The sequence below is a fragment of the Schistocerca serialis genome, chromosome 1 (genome assembly GCF_023864345.2).
Source record: "Schistocerca serialis cubense isolate TAMUIC-IGC-003099 chromosome 1, iqSchSeri2.2, whole genome shotgun sequence".
Classification (NCBI taxonomy): Eukaryota; Metazoa; Arthropoda; class Insecta; order Orthoptera; family Acrididae; genus Schistocerca; species Schistocerca serialis.
In genome coordinates this window covers 557,761,667-557,784,553 of record NC_064638.1, presented here as the reverse complement: position 1 = coordinate 557,784,553, position 22,887 = coordinate 557,761,667, and the positions used below count along the sequence as shown (strand labels likewise).

Here is a 22,887-nt window from a genome sequence, read left to right as displayed (position 1 = left end):
AAGCTATTTTTTTTATTTTGGGCACACCAGAACCCCTGTGTGGCATTCCAGGGTTAATTCACAATTATACTGTGTGAGTACCAATCAACTCATTTTTATAAGGCCTGGTATACTGTCTTGGAGAGCTCCATACAGCATAATTCTCTTCACATTCATCTTGCAGCTGTGGTTAATCAATAACCAGTTTAATAGCAACACACTGAATTTTCTGTAGTCTGCTTCACTTCCATAGAATATTCCTTATCACGTAGAAGTGTCTCATTTATGACCAAAGACCAGAACTTCAGCAGAATGCCTTTATAAATTCTTTAAAGCTACCTTGAATTTGAACGTGAATGTAATTGATTGACATCTTTGTTACTGAACCCTGGCAGTTATATTGCCTTTTTCTGAATTTTTGTACAAATGTCTAGTAGCAGGATTAAAGGCCTTTTGTTGCCCTTTCTATTGTTATTTATTCCTTTATTATAAGAACAGAAGACTAGGCGAAAAAGAGCTAACAGAACACAAAGGTTATAATTATGGCTTGTGTTTACTTTGCTTATTACTGGATCAATCCTCTTCCACAACCAAGAATGAGTTCCCGAGCTAAAACGTGGTTTCATTGTCGTTCTGAATTTCTCTTTCTTTTAGTTTTTGATTAAGACGTCATTGTGCAAGCCGAAATTCAGTGTTTCATTATGCAGTAAATTGCAAAGTTACGTTAACATTTCTGATCCGACGCCTTTTCTACTGATGGTAAAATACTTCTGTGCAATATATGAAAGCAGTCAGTGAACTACGGAAGGAAATATTTCATTTCTCAACATAGCAGTTCAAACAAACACAAAAATGCGCTTTCCAAGACTAGTGGGAAGAAGATTTCTTTGCTTTCTACGGAACAGCAACATCGAGTGGAAAATCGCAATTTGCATTCGACTAATGTAAAGCTCTTATTGGTGCCGAATTCCCTTTACGGAAACTCTACACAATCCTCCATTAAAGCTGCTTTTGGAGAAGTATACGGACGAATCTGCGCCCGGAGTTTGCGAAAATGTTACTTAACTGAAGGTTACGATGAAATAATGAAATTTATTAATGATAAGGTAAAAAATAGAGAGATTTGCATTTCAATCGACGAGTCAATTAGTCATACGGGTCGGAGCTAAAAAGCTCTGGGGCAAGAACGAAGTCTAATACATCTTGTTGGCAGTAGAACCTGTCAACTTGCTACGCCAGTAAGTCGAAGCGACGGATACTGGGCTTACAATCTGAACCACTGCCCCGCGTAATACAGGGTTTGGATGGAAGTAAAGTACCGTGTGGAATTAGTTTCTCTGTTTCATTTTTTCTGTCTCCATCATACAAGAGAAATGGAAGGAAAGGGAGATAAGAAAAGCGACTAAATGCCGTATTCCGGAGAAGCTCTCTGAGCGCAACGATTATCGCTGTTCTGTTGAATCTGGCGTTGTATTGGTGCAGGAACGGTAGCTAAGCGCGTTCGGTCGGGGGACTAGCTACCTTCTCTAACATAGAAACTGAGTGTAATTCTCACCGAATAAATTTGAAAGATTTTGTGCGACAATTGCACATAACTGCTAAAGAAAAACGACGAAGAAACGAGAGGACGTAAACTCACGGGCAACACGCCCCGACGCCCTGTCGGCCGCAAGTATTTAGGCCGCCGCTGACCGAAGAGTCTCTCTCACTACAGTCACTGACGCACTAACTCGCACTAGTTTGGCGTCTGTCATTCATTCTCAGAGCGGGCTTAGGCTACGACAGCACATAGCGGGGACCCGATTAGTGTAACAGCAAGATTATCGATACTGTCTGCAAGAGGACAATGATTGAAGGTCTTGTACAACAACACGTGGATTATGTTGAAGTTAAGTAGCAGCTGTCCCTTCATGTAAATAAAGAATAATGTTAATCCACATGTGCATTTGTGTTGTAGAAAAAGGATACCGACCACCCATATCATCTTCTCACTTGCTTCCTGCGGTACAAGACTCTACAACGGCAACGAAGATATACAGAAACAAACAGAAAGTAGAAGAGGGGAAAAAAAGCGCGTGCCTGGAAATCGAGAAATCGAAAGGTCGCCGAATAGCATTCTGGTGGGACCACAGAAATTTTCCTGTCTTCCTTTGATCTAGCCTTCACTTCTCAATGATGTGAAGAACCATCAGACCATGATTCAGTTTCCGAGTCAAACTTGGAAAATCTCATTCCCCGGTAAAATTACTTGGGTATGCTAAGGGCAAGCAAGTAACCGCAGTGGCGGCCAATTGAAAGACACAGAGGTTCTAGGCGCTCTAGTCTGGAACCGAGCGACCGCTACGGTCGCAGGTTCGAATCCTGCCTCGGGCGTGGATGTGTGTGGTGTCCTTAAGTTAATAAGGTTAAATTAGTTCTAAGTTCTAGGCGACTGATGACCTCAGAAGTTAAGTCGCACAGTGTTCAGAGCCATTTGAACCATTTTTTTGAAAGACACACTACGGCGTTGTGTTTTTGCTGCTGCAGTTTCATCCCGCAAACTTTCTTGTTGCCCAAAACCCAGGGTTATGGCATATATTTATAATCATAATAGCTAACTAACGCAGTCAACAGTCCACGTTTGAAAATGGATGGCCGATAAACGTTTAGGCTCAAGACCGTAAAAAGTCGCCTCTGACAGCTCCCATCGGGAACGATAGGCTGTGTTGACTCGGAGCTCAGAGATTCTGACAAACAATTCCACACGTGCGCGCCCCATTCCATTAGCACAGGACGACTTGGGGCGCCGGCAGACACTGCTAAACAGACACGACGTTTAAACAACCACTTTTCACGAGCGCACAACTTCATCCAGCGCATAGCAGCTGCCAACAGAAAATATGGAAGAAGTGAAAGGGCAGTGCACGACCGGATGGCTCTTTCCGGCTTCATTGTAACCGAATTTGCAAATCTAAATATTGCTTGTCAACTACGGCATACAGAAAGTCCGCGAAACTGGAAAACGATAGTGATCTTACGAAACCCTCGTGAAGCAAGCATATGGGAAACCCGTAGTCACACTATGTCTTTCGAAATACAACATTTCTGCAGAGCAAAGACACACTTTATCGCCGCGCGAAGTAGTCGTGCGATCTAAGGCGCTTTGCCGCGGCTCGCCCCGTCGGAGATTCGAGTCCTCCCTGTGGCTTGGGTGTGTGTATTGTCGTTAGTGTAAGTTAAATTAAGTAGTGTGTAAGCCTAGGGACCGTTGACCTTAGCAGTTTGGTCCCACAGGAACTTACCACAAATTTCCAAAAATGTCCACTTTGTCGTCAATCTCGTCAGTCCTACAAGTTAACAACCCTACAATTTTTAGTGATTGGCTATCGGACTTGTCGTGAATATGAATAACGGAAGTCACAGGCAAAACTACTAAAAAGAATCAAAATACAGACCTACTTCACTCTAATTCTCCACCAGAATACCATCGGTATGTATTGGATAATAAAAGTAACATCGATAGATGTGCATATAAGGCACATTACATGTCGGTAGGAGCACCTATTAAAACGCCGTAGACTGAAGAAACGCTGTTGAAACCTCTTCGAATCAACAACCACTCTGAAACAGAACTGACAAAACACTTTTCACCTATTTACGAAATCGTGTCAGTAAGCTTACTCCTGACCTACACACACACTATAAGTAGGCTGTTTAGGTTTTTTTATTGGTAACGCCACCTCTGTATGAAAATCACTGGCTGTGCTGTGTGCAGTCTGTGGCTGCTTTGCATTGTTGTAATACTCGCCATTGTAGTGTTAGGCAGCTGGCTGCGAACAGCGCGTAGCGTTGCGCAGTTGGAGGTGAGCCGCCAGCAGTGGTGGATGTGGGGAGAGAGATGGCGGAGATTTGTAATTTGTCATGAACTGCTATATTTATATATGATGATATCAAGGTAAATACATTGTTTGTTCTCTATTAATATCTTTCATTTGCTAACTGTGCCTATCAGTAGTTAGTGCCTTCAGTAGTTTGAATCTTTCATTTAGCTGGCAGTAGTGGCGCTCCTGTATTGCAGTAGCTTGAGCAGCGAAGATTTTTGTGAGGTAAGTGATTTGTGAAAGTATAGTTTAATGTTAGTCAGGGCCATTCTTTTGTAGGGATTTTTGAAAGTCAGATTGCGTTGCGCTAAAAAAAAAAAAAAAAATTGTGTGTCAGTTTAAGGACAGTCGTGTATAATTGTTCAAAGGGGACGTTTCATATGTCGACCCTTAGCCTAGGATACCTCACTGGAATCTTCTGATTTTTTCTTGTAGTTTGTGTATTTAGTGTAGCTTTTGTTTATTGCTAGCGCGTAATTGTAGAGAGAATCCCCTTTGTAGTTGTAGCCTTTCATTGTTGTACAGTAAAACAGTTGTGGCATGCATATAGATTTGCACCAAGTATTTCGCAGCTACGCTTGCAATTAACTAGATATTATTTTCAGTGCTATGTTAATGTGTTCTCCTATTTTTGCACTTCAAATTGTGCTTTTCTGTGTTATCGTGTGAAATATTGTGACAATTATGGCGTGTGAAAAACGTAACACTAGGCTCCAAAGTAAATTGAGAAATGATAGTGACGACGAGCGTAGCTTGCCAGCACCACTGGGTAATGAATTAACTAATGTTCAAAGTAGTAATTTGGTAATTGCGCATAGGGAAATGGAGCGGGCGGCAAACAATGGTGTAGACAGTGAAACAGGTAGTGAACAGGGAAGCGTTATCGATCGATTGGTCGGCAACAGCTCGCCTCAGGAATCGGGAATGACAGAACACAATATTGCAAATACTACAGACTCAGGTTTTGGGTTCTCACCGTTTTCTCAAATGAGTCAAGACACATTTTCCGCTTGTCAAAATGTGAATGTTGCCGGTGGAAATTCACTGCCGAAAAGCACTGAGGAACATGTTTCAGACACCAGTGCATTGTTATTACAATTAATGCAACAAATGGGACAAAAGCTTGAAAAGTTAGACAATGGAACAAAATCAGAGACAAACACAGCAAAAGTTAGACACAGTGGAACAAAATCTTCAAAAGTTAGACACAATGGAACAACACCAGAGACAAACACAGCAACAGTTAGACGCAATGGGACAAAATCTTCAAAAGTTAGACACCACACTTGAACAAACACGTGAAGATTTAACTAGTGAGTTACATAACATTGAATCGAAATGCCAAAAAGTCTGTAATGACATAAAAACACAAATTTGTGAGCATTTTCAACCCATTTTTTCACGGCATGAAAATGTATTATAGAATCACGAAGCAGCCATAAAAGAACTGCAAACCATTGTTCATGAAAATCACAACACCATGCAAGCTAAAATTGACTCAGTTGCATCTACCGATTCGGTTACGCAACTTGCAAAAACTCAAGAAAACTTAAAGGACACAGTAGATACGATTTCAACACAAATGGACACTCTGAAACTTGGTTCAGAAAAACACGCTGAGGAAATGTGTTCACTATCGGAGAAAGTAGCCGAACTTTCGGATAAGGTCACTAACTTATCTACAAAGGTAGATGATGATCTGAATGACACAAGACCTGTAGCCTTCACTGACACAGAAGAGTATGAACAAATTAGAAAATTCAAACAGAATCAAAATCAAATCAATACACAGTACAAAAGAGAAATCCGAGAAGTACAAGATCAGCTGACACAGGTAATACAAGAATTACGTATTTCAGAGGATACTCGCGCCCCAATACGGGAAGAGGGACACAGAAATACGGAACAGCCACAAAATAATAACACAGGGCATTTCGGAAGTTATGAAAGAAATTGGCAAGGTGCACCGAATTTTGAAATGGAACCGCCGAAACGACGTAACAATGACCGATATGCGACTCGCCGACATGATGACTTTGACTATAAGCTGTTCATTACTACACGTAAATTCAAAACATTTAAGAATTCTGGCAACGACATTCATCCACAAGCATGGCTCCATCAATTCTCTCATTGTTTTCCTCCCAACTGGTCATTAGAGCACAGATTAGAATTTATGTGTGGCTACTTGGAGAATGAACCAGCTGTAAGAATGCGATCGGTAATTCACGATTGTCACAGTGAAGGAGAGTTTTACCATGCCTTCCTCTCAGCATATTGGTCTCAAGCCACACAAGATCGAGTAAAACATAGCATCATAATGATGAAACGTTTCGAACAATCTGAATTTTCCAGTCTTGTGAAATATTTTGAAGACATGTTGCATAAGAATCAGTATCTTTCAAACCCATACAGCCCCTCAGAACTCATCCGCATTTGCTTAATCAAACTGCCTGAACATTTACGACATATTATTTTGGCAGGACGTTGCAAAGACGACATTGAAGCATTTCAGGGACTGTTACAAGAACTGGAAATTGACACTGACAATCGCGGAACGCAGGAGCACAACAATTACAGATCACATCCGTCGCAATTCCGCGATGAAAGAAATAATAACTGGACACGACAAAGCTATTCTCACAACACATAACGTGACCAAAACAGACACCACCCGTACGACAACCGTTGGCTGAGTAGTAATAATTACAGGGAAAGATCACCTCTCCGCGGTAGTGACTATCACAGAGACAATCAGAGAAACAGACAATATGGGAACCAAAATAATTATTATTACGGGAGACAGAATAACTTTAGACGCAACGGTCCAGCGCGCAGTAACGATTCAGGGAGAAATTCTCCACCACTTAACCGACAAGAAAGAAACTACAGGAACTACCGACATGACGACAGACGATGTGATCGTAACGACAGACCTGAATTGCATCAGAACTGGCGGGACTTAAACAGGGCAGGACCCTCTCGTCACGGTGAATTTGTAGAAGTTAGGTCTCCAAATCCCAATAACGACGCGCGCCAACAAAGAGACAATAGGCAATGACTCACACCGCTGGCAGCCAGAAAACGTTCTTATGACACTAACGACGCAGCTGCCGTAGCTAGTAATTACGTAAAAATGGAAGATATTAGGGACATCTTACTCCAAGAACACGACGTAAAACATAACAACGTTGCATATCCTGTGATTTGCATTACAGTAAATGACGTAAAATTTACGGCAGTACTTGACTCTGGCAGTCCCATTTCAGTAATCAGTGAAACAGCCTTTAGCAAATGCAACAAATCGAACGATTGCCCCACACTTCCGTTACGTAAGATTAAATTACAAGGTGCAATCTTTGGAAAAAGTGTAGATGTACGCCAACAAACCAACTTAGAATTCTTTTGTCAAAGCCACAGCTTCTCTATGAACTTTCTTATTGTTCCATTATTGTCGACGGAAATTATACTGGGAGTAGACTTTTTGAATGAATACAAAGCAATCTTAAACTTTCACGATGCTGAAATAACTTTAGAAAAAGAAGGTAAGTCAGTAGCTTTGAAATTTGAAGATTGGCTCTCAAACCATGACGAAGAAATCAATCGGCTTTACCTTCTGTTGGACAACAGTTCGGAATTTTCTACGGAACTAGACACTAACAATCACTCTGCAAGAACTGACAGGGATGATATCGACGGCATACTTGAAATTAATGAGTTAATTCAGAATAAAATTCAAACAATTGAGAATTGTAATGACACTGATAGGCAGGACCTTTTTGAGATTTTACAAGAACATTCCACAGTTTTTACTCACAAAACAGGAACAATCAAGGGATTACAATACCAATTTCGTGTTCGTGAGCATACTAAATTTTGTGTTAGACCATATGTAATTCCAGCACATCATAGGGACCGTGTTAGAACAGAAATACAATCTATGCTCGACGAGGGCATTATTGAGCCTGCAGTAAGCTCATACAACAATCCATTACATGTTGTTGAGAAGAAAAATGGATCGATCAGGCTTGTCTTAGATTCGAGACAAATCAATACGATCATTATTCCTGAAACAGACAGGCCGCAAACGTTGGAAGAACTTCTTCAAAATTTTAATGGTGTAAAAGTGTTGTCTTCCATTGATCTCAGATCCAGCTTTTATCAGATCGAACTTCATCCAGAATGTAGAAAATACACAGCTTTCCTTTGTTTCGGCGTTTGTTATCAGTTTCGGAAACTTCCCTTTGGTTTGAACATTTCTTCAGCAGCATTCATTCGCGGGCTAAATTCCATATTACCTGAGTTCTTAAAACGTCACATCACCTTATATGTGGACGATATTCTAATAGCAGAAGCTTCATGGGAACTACATAATCGCATCCTCAACAGTTTGTTACGTATTTTTGCAGAATCTGGAATTACAGTTAACTTGGAAAAGTCTGAATTCGGTAGGTCAAAGGTGAGGTTTTTGGGACATATTATTTCTTCTGAAGGCATTCAGCCGGATCCTGAAAAGTTAGAAGCAATCAGAGCCATTCCAGTTCCATCCACAAAAAAACAAGTCCGTAGTTTTCTAGGTCTCGTAAATTTTTACCGTCGTTTTCTGAATATGCAAATTCTAGTTACACCAAAACTTTGTTCTCTCACTAGAAAAAATACTATTTGGAACTGGGACGAACAAGCACAGTTGGAATTCAGTTCTTTGAAAGAAGCGTTACTTAACGCGCCAATACTAGCTCATCCAGATTTGTCACAAGATTTCTGCCTTAGGACGGATTCTTCCAAAGTCGGTCTTGGTGCCCATTTATTTCAAGAAGCCATAGAAGATGACATTACTGTTCAGAAAACCATTGCTTTTGCTAGCCGAGTGCTAACAAAATCTGAAAAAAATTATTCCGTTACTGAATTAGAAGCTTTAGCTATCGTTTAGGCATTTAACAAATTCCGTTTCTTTCTTTCTGGTAAGCACGTAAAAGTATACAGTGATCATCGTGCATTACAATTTCTTATGTATTCAAAATTAAATCATGACAGGTTAAAACGTTGGGCATTCTTTCTGCAAGAATTCCACTTTACAATAGTCTACATTCCCGGCAAGGAGAACATTGTTGCGGACGCGCTGTCACGCGCACCGGCTGGGCTTGAGAAAAGTAACACACAAGGCAACCTCGAGAAAAATTTCAGTATTCTTTACATTCAGAAAGTCGCCTTTGAAAACTTCATCACCACATCTTTAAAGGACATTGCTCATGAACAAGATAAAGATCCGATTTGGAAAGACATCAAAAATAAATGGCATGAAAAGACACACACTCAGATTCGGCATTATTACCTGGTTAGAAACAACATACTCTTCAAACGCTGCACTGTTGATGACAAGCTATGGGTACTTTGCATTCCAGACGATTTTGTTAATAAGCTCATTTGGTACATTCATTTCAGCTACGCACATTTTGGTCCTCGAAAATGTTATCATATTCTTCGAACGACTTGTTATTTTAACAATATGGAAAAGAGAATTCGAAGAGTCTTGTCTATTTGTAAACTTTGTCAAAAGGCGAAACCATCTACTGTCTCACATCGTGCACCGTTATTTCCTATTATTCCTTCTAAATTAAAAGAATTTGCTGCTGTTGATCTCTTGGGACCGCTTGTCAGAACATCTAATGGATTTTCGTACGTTTTAGTCGCTGTTGAACTTACTTCAAAATTTGTTTCTTTCACTCCGTTACGTAAAGCCACTGGACGATCTGTATCCAACGCCTTTGTTAAAAATTTCTTACGTGAAGTTGGCCACGTTGCTAAAGTCATTTCAGATAACGGACCGCAATTTATATCTGCTGTTTGGTCACGCACGCTTCGGAATCATAAAATCAAACCTGTTTTTATTTCATTGTACTCACCACATTGTAACCCATCTGAACGGATTATGAAAGAAATCAATAAGCTTTGCAGACTTTATTGTCATAGAAAGCATCAGCATTGGGACAGATATTTACACTTATTTCAAAATGTGCTGAATGAAATGCCTCATGATTCCACTGCTTTACCACCTACTCTTGTACTAAAGAATGAAGAACCACCGAACAGAATCAGAGAGCTTGTACCTTTCCCAAATACACGTAAACTTCGACACAAAGACATAATTGATTTGGCTCTTAAAAATATAAAATCTGCAGCAGACAAAAGTAGAAAACTACACGGTAAAGCAAATGCAAAGAAATTGTATATTGGTCAGAAAGTTCTCATTAAAGCTCATTCATTGTCACATAAGAAGAAACACTTGAGTCACAAATTCTTTCTAGTTTACAATGGACCTTACAGAATCCGACGTATACCACATGATAATTGCGTTGAAGTTGAAACTCTGCGTACTAGGAAGAGTAAAGGTTTACACCACATTTCACATGTAAAACCGTTTATTGAAAGATAATCTGCTTTTTAACTTTGTCTTTGCCATATAACTTTTCACTTTACATTACTAGTATGCTGTGTTAGACTTAAGAAACTGCTAACATACAACAATGTTTGAAGTTAAATATCCAGTCCAGAACCTAGGGAACATTTTTAAACAGAAATTACGAATGCATTGTTATAGTGAACAGACGACACAGTGTTGTATTTGTACATTCTTGCTTGTTAGTTGCACGATTATGTAACGACTATCAGGCTTACATACTTAGAACAATTACCAGTACTGCTAATGAGATTTTAATGCAACATTTTGGTTACCTGAAAATACATTCTGTATTTAAAGTACTTTCTGTGAGATACCAGATGACACAGTGGTTAGTTTATGGGACAGCTACACGATTTATATCACGACGTTACGAATGTGTGACAATTTACATTGTTGCTTTTGCGGAGTATCTGTTTTATATCTGCACAGTTTTTCTGTATTATTCTGGAAAGTAAAACATGTTTTAATAGTAACTTTTGTGATATAGCTACAATGAGACAGCCTTTTCCGTAGCACAACAATACGTTACAGCACAGTAATTTCTTCATCACAACAATAAGCGTAATAACTACGATATCTAATACGCAAAGCATTTCACTTTTGTTTATCATGAGGTAAGTACATTGGCTTCTGCAGAACTTAGCTTTTGGAGGACGATAACTGCGACACTTCCACAGAGATTATCTTACAACAAGATGCACATTTAGCGCTGCAGGACACGCATTTCAGTGATTAATGTTGTACTTAAAACATTTATTTTTAAAGATTTTTGAATTACAAAGAAAGTTTTCCGTGATACATTTCATTCCATTGCTGTAATCTGTAACACCTGAGGGTATAATTACATTAATCCTCAGGGGGGTACACGCCTACTTTGTGTACCATGTGTTTGGCAAGCACAAGGAACCCTAGCTAATATGGTATTTGCTTATACAACTTTACACATCGGTACCATATTTCTCTAACACACAAATTACACAGCTATCTGATCATTTAACTGAGAGAGACAAACATTTATTTTACTATATCAGTGACAGATGTTTACGTAATTACACAGTTGGATAACTTCACACTTATGAAACTGTATTTTGTCTGTATTTTGTAAACTGTTCATATTTTTTCGGAACCATTGTGATACTATGAGAGCTTTGAATGATGTATTTGGTATGGATTCATGATTTTTAAAGTACGTTTGAGGCAGATGATACTTTTGACATGAGCAGAGAATTTTTTTAATTATTGGAGGAAGCTACGACGATTTTGAGATTTGACTGTGGTGTTATGATGTTATTTTTACGACGACGATGTGTATTATGCTGCTGAGGTATGTTTACGATTAATAGGCTGAGGCTATATGAGTTATTTGATTATGCTTCATATTTATAATGACGAAATATTGACGAGTGTCGATGGATACGTATATGTGTAATAAGGTAAGGAGTAATGAATAGTGGGTAGGGACTCTTGACTTGTGAAAAAGGATGTTGGAAACCAAGAATCATACTTTAGAATTATGAAATGTGTGTACATGTGTGAATCATGTGTGAATGTATCACAATGCCACTGAAAATTTTTTTTGGACACTGTTATATTCATAGGATTTTGTTTCTACAGATTTGCAACGCTAATTCTTGACCTGTGAAATATTTTTATGTGAGACTGTCACTGTAGCGGAAACTGCTGTCGTAAATTTTTCCGTAAGAAAGTTAAGTGACCACCTGCACGTAATGCGTCGCGGGCACCCACCTGGGCGACAGCCGCCCGAAAAAAAAAAAAGCCATTAGCCTTTCAGCGGCACAGGTAGAAAAAAAAAGGGGGGGCCATTATCCTGGCTATTGACGTTCCTTTGTAGAAAGCATCGCAAATATTACACGCTCATTACCTGAAAACATATGGTTACTCGTACTTGGTGCTAATTACTGAAATGCTTATGAATTGATGGGAAATATTCGTACATCTGCACACCTGATTATGACAAGTGTCTTTCTACGAGAGTTGAGAGCTACTGAGTTACGAAATGCCACATGACTATTGAATGATGTTTTTATGCTTTGGTTTGCGTAATTGCTTATTTCATTTGACATCTGGTTTCCAGCTGTGTTGCAGCATTGCTTTTATAAAATAAAATGCATTTGCTAATGTGAACACTTTCTGTCAACAGATCTATTAAATAATTATTTTATGACCCACATTCTTCGATAAAGGAGCTCTTGGAAAGGAAAGAACAATAAGAAGGAACTAGTAACAGTAACTGCATACATAATATTCTTTTCAAGTACATGGTAATATTTCTTTTACAATAAGTTGTTGTGGTGCACCACTTTAATTACATAGACATTAAGATGTGAATATACATTTCCCTTATTGTTGTTTTTCCTGAAATATTTTTTATGCTTGAGCTTTGTCATGCTTAGGTATACGTCATAGCATTTGCTGCTGCTGTTTGCCAGGCATAGTGTTACTGAATTTGACTTTGTGTTACTCTTCTAAGCTAGTTTTTCTTGTTTCCTGCACAGTGCCCTATATTAGTTGTAATTTTGCATTTTTTTTGTTAATTTAGATTTACTGCTGCTTGCTTTGCAAATTGGCATTTTTTTGTCATTGCTGTTTGTGTTAATTGTTTTGTGCTGCTGTATTGCCTTGTTCCTTAGTTTAGCATCTGAGCTCAGTAGATTTAAGTTAGCTTAAGAGGGGGTAGCCTATAAGAGAATGAGTTGCGATGAATTTGAAGAAATGCACTGAGAGGCTATACGAGAAAAGTACAGAAAGCAGGTATAGATAGGACTTTTGAAAATAATGAAGAACGAAGGGAGATCTCTGAGAAGTAAAGAAAGTTTTGTTTGCAAAATACTGCAGTAAAACAAACCCTGTCCTTTCCTTGTATTATTCCGCTATATGTTTGTGTACCCTTGTGTAGTTGTTTTCTTCCTGTCTCTGTGTAGTTTCATAGAATTTTTTCTCTTTTAATATTAAGCTACATTCACTATGATGAGGAATACTGTTATCCTCAAATATAATTGGCATTAATAATATGTTATTTACTTTGTAAAGATGTTAGACATTATTTATTCTGTTAATACTCATGTGTGAAGTTGATGTTTCAAAAGTTATTCTGATCTTTTATGTATTTACTTATGTCATAATTCCTGTAACACTGATGTATATGTTTATTTCTATTCTTTTGTAAAGCCCCTATTACTACAAACGTTATCTGTATTATTAGGTTTTTAATGATGTGTTTTGTACCTTTGTTATTGTACTCTTATGTTATAAAATTGTAATTGTCACCAGTTCATGATATTATTAACTTGTTAGTTACATTTCACTGCACACGTTTCTGTTGGTCATAGTATATGGACAATATGTGAGAAGTAGGGACTGATAGTGTTTGCACGTGTGTTAATAATTCAGCAAGGGACTGGATAACAGCATTGCTGGTTCTAAGGACAATTTCAAAAACCTTGTGAGTGCACAAGTGGTGGTTTATGGACTTGCTATATTCTCCGCAAGACTCTTCGATGGTGATTGTGCACCTGCACAGTCGCAACAGATGGCTGCTGGCCGTCTCTACAAGGACTACAGTAGGTCTGCATCTTTGATGGCCCACCAATACCATTATTTCTACAAGGACTGCAGTGGGTCTGCACCTCTGGTGGCCCACCAATACCGTAATCTCTACCAGGACTACAGTGGGTCTGCTCTGTGATGACCTACCTACCAATACTTTTCAAAATTTCGACTGACTCTGCTGTGGGTTTGCTCTGTTGTGGCCCATTACCTGTATGCATGTCAAGAGTCAGCACTGTCTTTCCGTTGGAAGGACAACACTACTTCTTCAAGACTGCATGGAAATCCACTACTTCTGTGTGCATTTTCTTTTACTGCTCAGACTTTGAGAAAAACTCTGCATTTTTACTGTGATGAACAGTCTGGACTGTCTTTATGGACTGTGAGAAATTTTTAGCTTTTGACCAACATTGTATCAATAAGTGTGTGCATTTGATTTCTTTGTTATTGTAATTATGAAAAATTTTTTTCAAATCTGTATTGGCCACTGCCCAATCCAATTTGTAAAAATTTTTTGTGGGGAGCATGGGGGCTATGTAAGTAGGCTGTTTAGGTTTTTTTATTGGTAACGCCACCTCTGTATGAAAATCACTGGCTGTGCTGTGTGCAGTCTGTGGCTGCTTTGCATTGTTGTAATACTCGCCATTGTAGTGTTAGGCAGCTGGCTGCGAACAGCGCGTAGCGTTGCGCAGTTGGAGGTGAGCCGCCAGCAGTGGTGGATGTGGGGAGAGAGATGGCGGAGATTTGTAATTTGTCATGAACTGCTATATTTATATATGATGATATCAAGGTAAATACATTGTTTGTTCTCTATTAATATCTTTCATTTGCTAACTTTGCCTATCAGTAGCTAGTGCCTTCAGTAGTTTGAATCTTTCATTTAGCTGGCAGTAGTGGCGCTCCTGTATTGCAGTAGCTTGAGCAGCGAAGATTTTTGTGAGGTAAGTGATTTGTGAAAGTATAGTTTAATGTTAGTCAGGGCCATTCTTTTGTAGGGATTTTTGAAAGTCAGATTGCGTTGCGCTAAAAAAAAAAATATTGTGTGTCAGTTTAAGGACAGTCGTGTATAATTGTTCAAAGGGGACGTTTCAACACACACACACACACACACACACACACACACACACACACACACACACACACACACACACACACACACACACACACACACACACACAGAGAGAGAGAGAGAGAGAGAGAGAGAGAGAGAGAGAGAGAGAGCGCAATTAAACAAGATCATACGTTTCTGTCAGTTTGCTTAAACAATAATGATTATCAGCGGAAAGTGCAATGGTGCTGTTTCATTTGCTATGTCGTAACCTGAAGGTGGTCACAACGTACTTGCGTGAATCCCTCAGTCGAACAGGAAGCAAATATTTCAGGTCTACCGAAACTCTGGCACGCGAGCTGTTTCGTGCAAGGGAGTAAGTCGGCGACAGGATCTAGCTGAGATTCATTAGGTCTCTGTGGTTGGAGGCAGTATAGGAAGACTCGGGTATCAGGCTAGGAAGGCCAAACGAAGAAACCAGCTTCTGTGCTGGTACCTTGGTCTGATTTTTTTGCTTCTTCCAGAGCCTACATGAAAATATCGAAGAGCACAGACACAGGGTGTCATTTCAACTAGCGTAGGACATAGATGAAGCTTACTACATACTCAAATTATTAGAACAAATAGCCTGCCTGGCCTATCACTTTGAATTTAATAATGAAAAGGAGCCACTTTCTTATTGCTCAAATCGAACCCCCAGGTTCCGTCACACGTCACGCTGCAAGTGGCGGTCATAAGTGCAAGTAAGCCATGGTAGACTAACTACCAACAGTCCAGAGATACGTACAGGCAAGAACACAAGCCGTCCTTAGTCTGCAAGCTTCATTGAATAGATTCTTTCACTCATATAATGTTCTGCTGTCGGCTGACGGACACCAGAGACCCGTCTGCTGGCAGCAACTCACGAATTATTGAACTCTGCCATACTCGTCAACTGATAGCCTCTAAACTGTGTTGGGGCTGTTTGCTTAGAGATGGTACGTGATCGCGTCGCATTTTTGCCCGCAATTCGTAATAAGCCAGCTTGTAATCAGCGGTTTTCTTAATGCTGACGACCTCATATTGGTCCGGCGAAAGCGTCAAGCATTGTACGTCTCCATCTAGGTTTCCAGACTCTGCTTGTTAAAATTCTTACGTAGATGACTTGTTATGTTCTTTTTGTTGACAATGCATTCTTGTTTCGGTCGTTACAGCTATGTGAACAGCTGTTCACAAAATATTTTATAATTCTACCAGAGAACTCGGTGTTCTTGTACACAAAGGCTGAATGCAGCGTTGTTATATTGACGTAACTTACCAGGGACAGAGGAACTATTCGTCGAACTGGGTAGATTAACTTACACGATCTAATGTTTTACTTCTTTTTCGAAAATATCAATAGATCAATTACTATTCATTGTCTCAATAAATTAAATGAGTGGCAAAGTTTGCAAGTTTATTTACTATTCATTTATTTGCCGTAATATGTAAGGTTTGCCGTCTACTGACTATAGGAAACTGTGCCATATTTTACATAAAAAAGAAAAGTTCAGCATAATTTCATAACACAGTTTTTGTTGCTATGTGAATTGTAGCATAATAACTAATGCTCTACTTCGAGATACGCATTATAAATTGTTTATATCAAATTAAATTAAAACTACACTAGAACACCGAAAAAATGAATCCACGCATAAATCAAGGATCAACCAAAGCAAAACACGTTGAATCACATGATGCCAGAAAGAAATCTTAAAAACAAAAAAGAGAGTCACAAATGTAGCGTAGCACTTAACATCGCTCACTACAATAGTGACATTGTATAATAAATTGTGTCAGCCCCTGACAACCTGTTCGGCAATATTACCTAAAAACAAAAAAATTCTCCTCTTTCTACCACGTCTTTCCTGAAGCAGAGTAGCCTTGGGAAGCACTTGTACCCACCTATGCCTTATTATCTTCATTGTTCGATTGTAATAGGTATTGGTTTCTGCAATCCCCTGAAGCATTTTCTTAACGAGATTTCCTGCTTCATCGTTTGCCTCATCCAACAAAAAATTAATGGCATTGCATATAACCACAAGTGCCTGGGGGTGCAGTGTTACGTAGTAAAAAAATAGCCGCGCGGTTAAGGCTCTACGTCACGGACTGCGCGGCCCCTCTCGACTCCTCCCTCGGGCATAGCTGTGTGTGTGTGTGTGTGTGTGTGTGTGTGTGTGTGTGTGTGTGTTCTTAACATAAGTTAGTTTAAGTAGTGTGGAAGTCTAGGTACAGATGACCTCAGTTCTTTGGTCCCTTAGGAATTCACACACATTTGACATTTTCACAAAAAGATAGCAAGGAGAAGGTATTGAGCATGGAAGTAGGTAAACTACAAACGACTGAAGCAGCCACCACTATGTCACAAAGTGACGGAATCACCTAGAGTTTACAGTTAGATTACGTTTCTGCACTGATGCGAGGTTATTTTGCGCACGGTCTAGTACATTCCTCTCTCATCACATGTGTACCGCACTGTGTGGTGCTGTCCCCCTCGTGTGACTTAGTACTTAATTACACACCAAAAGCTCGGTCGTTAAAGAAAAAAGAAAGTAGTGTATGACACATATAACAAACATGAAGTATGAAAATTTCAAAACACTATACCAAATAAAAGATCACCAAGAAAGTAACGCATTTCGTTTGTAGTATTTTGGTTACAAGCAGTTTTTTTTCTTTCCAGTAGACTCAACCATCTGTGATGAGGGTGTCATAAACGGTAAGGAACAGAATTTAATGGTTATTTTACCTTTAACTTTATTCCTGATGGGGTTCCACTTCAGCTAGCATATATGGCTTCAGATACTGTTCGGCCTCCTCAATACACACATCAACAAAAGCTCTGGAACACCCCGGTTCCCAGAACTTCTGAAGATAGACGTTGACTGCGGATATTGTATCACAGACACAGTCCCTTTGTTTGTTCAGAGATGTCGCTAAACCCGCCCAAAGATGTAAACAACAATCCATGAGCAGCGCCTATTAGACGGAGGGGGTCTGACAGCCAATCACTTCCAGTCATTCTACCAGAAAGGAGGTACACAGCTCGTGTTATCTGTAGTTCAACCATGCCTAGACGGTCAAAACCGCGGTTCCATCGCGTCCGCATTGTTACTTTATGCCAGGAAGGACTCTCAGCAAGGGAAGTGACCAGGCGTCTCGAAGTGAACCAAAGCGATATTGTTAGGACATGGAGGACTTACACAGAGACAGGAACTGTCGATGACATGCCTCGCTCAGGCCGCCCAAGGTCTACTACTGCAGTGGAAGACCGCTACCTACGGATTATGGCTCGGAGGAACTCTGACAGCAACGCCACCATGTTGAATAATGCTTTTCATGCAGCCAGAGGACGTAGTGTTTACGATTCAAACTGTGCGCAAGAGGCTGCATGACGCACATCTTCACTCCCGACGTCCTTGGCGAGGTCCATCTTTGCAACCACGACACCATGCAGCGCGGTACAGATAGGCCCTACAACATGCCGAATGGACCGCTCAGGATTGGCATCACGTCCTCTTCACCGATGAGTGTCGCATATGCCTTCAACCAGACAATCGTCGGAGACGTGTTTGGAGGCAACCCGGTCAGGCTTAACGCCTTAGACACTGTCCAGCGAATGCAACTAAGGTGGAGGATCCCTGATGTTTTGGGGTGGCATTATGTGGGGCCAACTTACGCCGCTGGTGGTCATGGAAGGCGCCGTAACGGCTGTACGAAACGTGAATGCCAACCTCCGACCGATAGTGCAACCATATCGGCAGCATATTGGCGAGGTGTTAGTCTTCATGGACGACAATTCGCGCCCCCATCGTCACACATCGTAAATGACTTCCTTCAGGAAAACGACATCGTTCGACAAGAGTGGCCAGCATGTTCTCCAGACATGAAACCTCTCGAAATTGCCTGGGATAGAGTGAAAAGGGCTGTTTATGGACGACATGACCCATTAACCACTCTGAGGGATAAACGCCGAATCGCCATTGAGGAGTGGGACAATATGAACCACAGTGTCTTGATGAACTTGTGGATTGTATGCCACGACGAATACAAGCATGCATCAATGAAAGAGGGCGTGCTACTGGGTATTAGAGGTACCGGTGTGTACAGCAATCTGGACCACCACCTCTGAAGGTCTCGCTGTATGGTGGTACAACATGCAATGTGTTGTTTTCATGAGCAATGAAAAGGGCAGAAATGATGTTTATGTTGATCTCTATTCCAATTTTCTGTACAGGTTCCGGAACTCTAGGAAACCGAGGTGATGCAAATCTTTTATTGGTGTATGTAGAATCGTGTGGCTTTTCGGGTGCAGCTACGTGCTGAGAGATGACAGGACGTATTCTGTGTCCGGACCTCATATCAAACTCTTCTTTGCCTTACCGTGGTAGACTTTCGATGTAATGCTCTTGAAACAAGACTTGGTTGCGTATACTCGAACAAGCTTTTCCAGCAATTTGCGACGGATTAGCTTATAGAAGTCGCAGATCAGAAGCGCCGTTAGAAATACTTCCTTACAGCTAACGCTTGTTTAAACAAGTCTGCTTATTTTTAGTTTTAACGACGAAGCATATGCACTTTGGCAGGCTTGCGTTATTACCCTGGAAATCTATCAAGGCTCCAACAGCTTGAACAGTCCTTACGCTTGTCCAGAATTACTCTACGGACGGGTAAGTATGCTTGCAAAATGTGCCAGATCATGTATAAGCCTATTACTGAAGTTCACAGTTCTGTGCGTGAGTCCCACCTGAAGACTTCAGTGTGCATTCAGACGAGCGTGGACTATCAGAGGAGGAGGAGGAGATTACTGTTTAACGTCCCGTCGACAACGAGGTCATTAGAGACGGAGCACAAGCTCGGATTAGGGAAGGTTGGGGAAGGAAATCGGCCGTGCCCTTTCAAAGGAACCATCCCGGCATTTGCCTGGGACTATCAGATTCCACAAGTGCATTTACACGATCCTTTGTTGCGGTGAAGGGTGCCAGTGGTAGAGTCGCTCGGATTGTTATAGCAAAATGTAAGTATCTTGTTGGGTGATTGTTAAACTAAAAATAGATTATCTAACTACTCCAACGCAATAAAACCTTCAGCATAATACCTTGGAAATTTGTGTCACTGCCGTCAGTTAAAATGGAGAGCACTTTACTGCTGCTGTCTTTTCAGGATCCATGAAGTGCGTATAATGGATCTTGAATGGAGCCGCCTTACAAAATAAAAAGGAAAGATACTGTCACGTAAACTTATGCCTGGAAGTTACTGCTGATGAATTATTCCAGAAATGTGGCGTAAGAAATACGAAGTATGATGTGGTGTATGCATGGTGATTAAGCGGGACTACAAATTTATACTTCGCAAATTTTTTAGATAATTTTAGGTGCTCATTATGTTTTTTTGATGCGGTAAGGTCAGAAAAACCGAGGGCAGATCTACACAATGCAAGATTTTTTTCAAAAAGTATTGATGAATATTCAGAAAATTCGTACTAATCACATACACCCAGGAACAATGAAACTAACGTACCAAGAGTGAACCATCGAATATGATGAGAGGCAAGTAATCAAATACAGTGAGTACAAGTAGAAAGATACAGTGCAACAACAACGCTTTGAACCACCTAGGCTATATGATTGTCGAAGATCCACAAGGATAACGTGCCATTACGTCCGACTGTGAGTAATATTGGAGAAGCCACCTACGACTTTGCAAAGTACTTGGCGTCTTTGCTCAAACCAATAGTAGGAGAGTGTCCACATCACAAAGAATTCTAGTGATTTCATCAGCAGACTTCAGTTATTGCAGCTGCAAAGTTATGACTTGTGATCAACTTTGATGCAGTTTCACTTTTTACAAATGTACCTCTTGTGGACTCACTACACCTCATTGGCAAAAGGTTTGGAGCTGACATTACAGCGCTGTTTGACCACACCCTCTCCACTACATATTTTTTATTTAACAATGCGTTTTATGAGCAATCAGACGGTGTCGCCATGGGGGGTCCTTTGTGTCCCCTGGTGGCCAATCTTTTTATGGAAGATTTTGAGGAGCGAGCACTCGCCTCAGCCACTTTTAAACAAAGAGTATTTTGGTGATATGTTGATGATACTTTTATAGTGTGGCCTCAAGGTTTGGATCGTCTGCGAGAGTTCCTATATCTGAACTCCATACACGAAAACATCTTGATGCGACGTAAGAGCGATGGCACACTTGGCCACTCGGTATATAGAAAGCCCACTCACACAAACCTTTACTTGCAAGCCGCTAGCTGCCACCATCCGGCACAAGCTATTGGTGTTTTCAAGACACAGATTCACGGAGCCCGTGTCATCTCTGACCCCGATAGTTTGCAAACGGAACTGGAGCACCTGCAGACTGTATTTCTGAAGAATGGGTATTCGTTACAGCAATTGGAGAGAGCGCTGCAGACCTGTAAACGACGGAGCAAAGAAGAGGAAGAGGCCTTTAAAACGACTGCCTATTTACCATATATTGGTAATATTGCAGCGCAAATGGGCAGAATACTAAGAAAATATAAAGTGAAAGCAATCTTTCGCCCTCCTGCAAAAATTTCGTCGCTCTTGGGCTCTGTCAAAGTCGACCTAGAGCTGCGCAAGGCAGGTGTTTACAGGATTCAGTGTGAATGCGGCAAACCCTACATAGAGCAAACGACGCGTACTGTGCAGGATCGCATTGTAGAACATCAGCGGCATATTCGCCTTCTTCAGCCTTGTACGTCTGCCATCGCTGAACACTGTATTTCCACTGGTCATCTCATGAATTACACAGAGACAAAAATTGTGGCCCATACGTCTAACTTTTGGAGTTGTATTATTAATGAAGCCGTGGAAACACGACTGACAATGAGTCTCTCATTAATCAAATGGTTCAAATGGCTCTGAGCACTATGGGACTTAACATCTTAGGTCATCAGTCCCGTAGAACTTAGAATTACTTAAACCTAACTAACCTAAGGACGTCACACACATCCATGCCCGAGGCAGAATTCGAACCTGCGACCGCAGGAGTCCCGCGGTTCCGGACTGCAGCGCCTAGAACCGCACGGCCACCGCGGCAGGCGTCTCTCATTAATCGAGAGGGCATGGAATCCAATCGTTGAAAAACTTCGTGTCCTCCGTAGCCTGCGTAGGAAGACAATCTAATTGATATCGACGCCGCGAGTTTTCACCACGGAGAGCGCGCGGCACAACTGAATCGAACGCGCTCAAGTAGCGCAAGCGCAACGCCAAGTGAATCCACCGTGGATGTGCCGTCGGGGCCTTAAGTACCAGAGCTCAGTGCGTTTTCGCCAGTATCACCTGAAGATGGCCAGAAGACTCTGCGCCGAAATATTGTGGCAGGAAGTTACAAACATCCGGCAGTTGTCCCGAAATTTTAACTAAAACGAGCACGCGAGAACATACAAACAAAATCTTCCCGCTATAGAAACAATTTCTTTGTTAACCAGTGTTATTTGAGATGCACTAGCCTATCGACTTCCAAAATAGACAGACGCGTAGGGGAAGACCAGTTTCCTTGGAGCAGGGCTGAGAAAGTGAAGGGGGGGGGGGGGGGGGGTTAAGAGGAGGGTTAACAGCCGGGCGACAAGAGAACTGGGATATTCGCAGAGGAGTTAAAATGAGAAAGTGGAAAAGAGTTGGGCAAAATGTGACATAACAGAAGGGGAAGGATATGAGTAGTAGTAGATGACGATAATGACGACGACTATAATGACGACGACTATAATGACGACGACTATAATGACGACGACTATAATGACGACGACTATAATGACGACGACTATAATGACGACGACTATAATGACGACGACTATAATGACGACGACTATAATGACGACGACTATAATGACGACGACTATAATGACGACGACTATAATGACGACGACTATAATGACGACGACTATAATGACGACGACTATAATGACGACGACTATAATGACG

At 40.8% G+C, this 22,887-nt stretch overlaps 1 protein-coding gene across 1 annotated transcript in view; it reads right to left on the bottom strand.

Moving 5' to 3' along the window:
* LOC126475444 (protein retinal degeneration B) overlaps positions 1 to 22,887 on the bottom strand; it is a 600,634-nt gene that overhangs the window by 274,422 nt on the left and 303,325 nt on the right. The gene's annotated exons all lie outside the window — the stretch shown is intronic.